Genomic DNA, 5,223 nt, shown 5'->3' with positions numbered 1-5,223 from the left:
AAATTACCCCAAAACTTAGTGGTTTGGAAAAGACCACCATTTTATTTGCTCATATTTTTGTGGCTCAGGAATTTGGAAATGGCTTGACGAGCTGTTGTTTGGGGTCTGTTGTGCTGCTGTGATCAGATGTTGGTTGTGGCTCCAGTCATCTAAAGGTTTGGCTGGCAGGACATCCAAGATGGCTCATTCACATGACTGGGAGTTGAAGCTGGTGGTTAGCTGGAACCATAGCTGGTATGGTGAGTGAAAGCTTCATTCCTCACCTTCTCCAGCATGGTGGTCTCAGGGCAGCTATTTATTATATGAAGCCTGTATTTCCCTAGAGTGAGTGTTCCAAGAGAACCAGTTGGAAGCTGCATTGTCTTCCCTTGCCTAGCTTTGGAAGTCATGCAGCATCACTTCCCCTGCATCTCATTGGTTACAAGCAAGTCACTATTATTTAAGGAGGGGGGGATATACACCCATCTGTCTATGAGAGGAATAGCAGTGATATTGTAGACATGTTTTAAAACATTTCTTGTCATTAGAAAATTCAGGGTAGAGAGAGAAATTAAAGGGGCATATTTTGGAAAATGAGTTAGACCACATATTTACAAATCCTTTTTAAAAAAATAAATTTATTTTTAAATTTTTGGCTGCATTGGGTCTTAGTTGTGGCGAGCGGGGGCTATTCTTTGTTGTGGTGCAAGAGCTTCTCATTGCAGTGGCTTCTCTTGCTGTGGAGCACAGGCTCTAGACGTACGGGCTTCAGTAGTTGTGCACGCGGGCTCAGTAGTTGTGGCTCATGGGCTCAGTTGCTCTGAGGCATGTGGGATCTTCCCGGACCTGTGTCCCCTGCACTGGCAGGTGGATTCTTAACTACTGCGCCACCAGGGAAGTCCCTACAAATCCATTTAAGAATATTTTCCTTATCGGATGAATGGATGAAGAAGATGTGGCACATATATACAATGGAATATTACTCAGCCATAAAAAGAAACGAAACTGAGCTATTTGTGGTGAGGTGGATGGACCTAGAGTCTGTCGTACAGAGTGAAGTGGGTCAGAAGGAGAAAGACAAATACCGTATGCTAACACATATATATGGAATTTAAAAAAAAAAAATGTCATGAGGAACCTAGGGGTAAAACGGGAATAAAGACGCAGACCTACTTGAGAATGGACTTGAGGATATGGGGGGGGGGAGGGGTAAGCTGTGACAGAGGGAGGGAGGGGCATGGACATATATACACTACCAAACGTAAGGTAGATAGATAGTGGGAAGCAGCCGCAGAGCACAGGGAGATCAGCTCGGTGCTTTGTGACCGCCTGGAGGGGTGGGATGGGGAGGGTGGGAGGGAGGGAGATGCATGAGGGAGGGGATGTGGGAACAGATGTATATGTATGACTGATTCACTTTGTTATAAAGCAGAAACTAATAAAAAAAAAAATAAAAAAAAAAAAGAATATTTTCCTTTTCCTAAATATATTTTGTACCAACATCATTATTTTGGTAGTTTGGTGGTAATTGGGGGCAGGTGGTTTCCCAGTTTTTACAGAGGTGCATCAGGCTGTTTATGAAATTTCTCTATGTTCTGTTACATGAGAAGACCTGTCCCTCAATATCTTCTTTATCACTTAAGAGGATGCACAGTATCTTCTTCTACATGTCATTTGATTCATTTGTTTTAACTGGTGGCTTTGTTATCTTCAGGAATCCTCTAATCAATAGGCAAATATTCCTAACCTTTCAGCAGTTTAATAACCTTATGGCTTGATGCTATTATTAGCATGTATTCCTTTCAGAGGCCAATTATCCCAGCAGATGATTAGGTTTTATCTAAGGCATCCCAGGTGGGGATTTTCCCAGCCTGCTTTGTGGCTATCCCCTAGGTACCTCACAATCACATTTTCTCTGTCTGGTGCTTACTCTGTCAGGTGCAGCTACTGTCAGGTGCAGCTTACTCTTCCAGAGAAGGATTAGCTTATTTGCATCCATATGCGCTTTGTCATGTAGAAGGATTGGCAGGGAAAATTGCTGGTGGTACAATTTCTTGCCCCAAGGGGAGGCCAAATCTCTCACTGTGAAGGCCAGTGGGCATATTTTGAGTACTGACTGCCAAAGAGAGGGCTCTGCTGTTGCATTGTTCTCAGCAAAAAGCACGTCTTATCTGTAGGAGCCTCAGAACTTCCAGAATTGGGTTAAGGAAGTTGAAAGAAGTAATGGTTCTTGGGAGAAACATGTGTGTTTCATGTGTCAACATGTGTGTTTCATAGAAGACCCAGGCGAATACAGCTAGCATGTCTTCCAGTGACATGCATCTGGGGAATTATGTTTTTGTGATTGTTGTTGTTATTGTTGTTGCATTAAATCCATATCCTTTAGTCAGCCCCTTTGTTAGAGCTTTTCTGACACTTGAGAGCCCCTCCCACTGGGACCCATGTGGTAGTAGGTTCTCATGGCATCTCAGAAGCCACACATCTACTACCGTGAACTGGCTGGGAAAATTTCTACAATATCTGGCCAGAAGGGAGCGATTTCAGAATGTGGATGCTATCACAAAGCAATGTATGGTGTTGGTTACCTTATATTAATTACCAAAATGTTCGTAATGACCAATCTCTAACATCACATACTATGGTGTGAAAAGTTGATTCCTGTGGCAGAAAGGGTTCAGGCATAAGGCAGTATCTGGTCTGATTTCAAATTTGTCTAGTTTCTGCATGTGGGACCTAGGACAACTCATGCAATAGCTCTAAGACTTGGTGTCCCCAACTGTTAATTGGAGATGATATTAATAACTTGAGGGGCCACTGTCAACATTTAATGAAGTGCAGTGCTCAGTGATCAAATGAATGCTGGTAAATCAACCAACCATATGATCACATGATCCCAGATTGTGTCAGATGATGAAGCGTGGTTGGAAATGACCATTATTATTTGACTCAGTAGAAATATTAATTTTCAATTAAATCCTTGTTGCTTGGACTAAATAAAGTTAACTATTTCATGTTTTAAACATAGAAGTAACTGATCTGAGAGTAATTTGTATTCCTTATTGGATTAGTCAGGAGTTGGTTAGCAGAAAGGAAATTATTCTAGGTATTTCAAACTGGAAGGGAATTAATACAGGGGATTAGGAGGTTTTAAAATGAATGGAAGTGTTGGTGGAGAAAATATATTTAGTAAGTTCAGGAATTTCAAGATACCTCTGCCAATGCATCCATTTGCCTTCATCCCTGAAGTTGGTGATATGTAGGAGAATACTCTGAAAGGTTTGATAAGCTGTCACATCTGCCTTTTGCTGAAACCCTCACTCTGCCCACCATAGCTTCGTGAAAATGATTGGCTGTTTCTTGTTCACCTTCCAATTTCTGTGGAATGTCCCTTGCGTTGGTTCAAAGGACAAAGAAGTTGGTAAACATTGTTTGGAAAAATTTTGTATGTGGATCATTATCTGTTTGAAAATGACTTTGTAAGCTTGAACATGCTGTATTATGGATTAAAAAAAAAAAACAGCCCTTTGTACCGTGAGGTTCAGCCTTCAGAATAATTCAACAGGGAAATAGTAAAATGATTAAAAAGAATATATAGGTGGATGCAAAATCACTTTTAATTACATACTCTCCAAATTACTGCTTTGTAGTTGATGGTGGCTACCATCCAAAACTTTGTTTTGGGTGGGGTTGCCGAGGGAGCACGATGTGATCACAAGGCCAAGTTGCTGATCTCTTCTGAAGGGGGGATTCTCCAGATCTATAGTTGCGGGGCTTCACTTTTATAGAAAAGTAGTTGGATAATCAGCTTTGAGCTAATTACACAAATCCAGAAGGCATGTGAACTACTTCTCAATCCATGTTGATAGTTTGATTAATTCACAGTGTGGTGCATTTAATCTGTAATAGAGTGAGAACATCCATTAAAAAAAATTCTACCACTTAGGAAGTGCTCTCTGTATATGGAGAGCCAGGGGGGCAAGGTATAGAATGGATAGATATTCTCTTTGCATTGACTTCATGGTAGGTCAGTGCCCCTAACCCCTGTGTTGTTCAAGGGTCAACTGTATATAGTCTGTAGATTCTCACGTTATTAAAGAAAATAAGTTTGAAACAATACTCTAGCATATATATAGCTTTCATTTGAGAGTTTATCGGGCAGTTACTGTATTTTTTAATGTAATCTGTATTTTAAATATGACAGATTTTGGGTTCATGAGAACTCCATAAGATTACATTAAGCAAAGGTGTCCAGTTGCCTTTGGTGTCCATGAAAGAAATGAACCAAAACATCAGCTAATGGGGCATTTGTGCTATACATAAGGTGTTGAGTGCTTGTGAGAAGGAGTAATGTTGAGGAAGAAATAGAGGAAAAAGGAACGAGTGGGCTTTACTGTCCCCCTAATCTTTGCAAAGCATTGCGTTTGCACCTTCATTCAACTTCCCTGCACTTGTGTACATGTTTGTTTTTCCTACTAAATTATAATATCCTTGAAAGAAGACTTAATTCATCTTTTTTCCCTCAAAGCACCTAGCAGTTCTCCTTGAACAATTTTAATAGCTCAGGGGCAGGAGGTAACTTAATGATTTGCTATACCTCATCTAAATGATGAGCATGCTTTGTAAACCACCGCTGTTAGTGACAACGTTAGGTTATCATGGTAATCATCTAGGTAATTAGGTTATCCTGATACTCTTAGTGGGTTGAATGGTGGCCTGCAAAAAGCTGTCCGTGAACTAATTCCCAGAAACTGTGAATGTGGCCCTATTTGGAAAAGAGTCTTTGCAGATGTAATTAAGCTAAGGATCATGAGATGAAGAGGTCATTCTGGATTATCCAAGTGGTCTCTAAATGCAGTGATAAATTTCTCGTAAGAAACACCTGTGAGAGAGATTCGACAGAGAAACAGGGAGGAGGGGAGGAGGCAATGTGACCACGAAGACAGGGACTAGAGTGATAACAGCCACAAGCCGTGGAAGAACATTGTTGGCAGTCATCAGAAGCTAGGAGAGACATGGAATGGATTATCAACCTAGAGCCTCTGGAGGGAGTCCAGCCCTGCTGGCACCTTGATTTCAGACTTTTGGGCTGTAGAACTGTGAGAGAAGATATTTCTGTTAAGTTACCAGGTTTGTAGTAATTTGTTGCTACTGCCCTAGGAAACTAATACAACTTAGCTCTGGACAATCCCCCAGAGACCACCCTCCCTGTATCTGGAGAACCTGGGCTGTTAAGTGGAGCCACTG

This window comes from Hyperoodon ampullatus (assembly GCF_949752795.1).
Source record: "Hyperoodon ampullatus genome assembly, chromosome: 18".
In the NCBI taxonomy this organism is placed as follows: domain Eukaryota; kingdom Metazoa; phylum Chordata; class Mammalia; order Artiodactyla; family Ziphiidae; genus Hyperoodon; species Hyperoodon ampullatus.
This window is presented reverse-complemented; position numbering follows the sequence as displayed.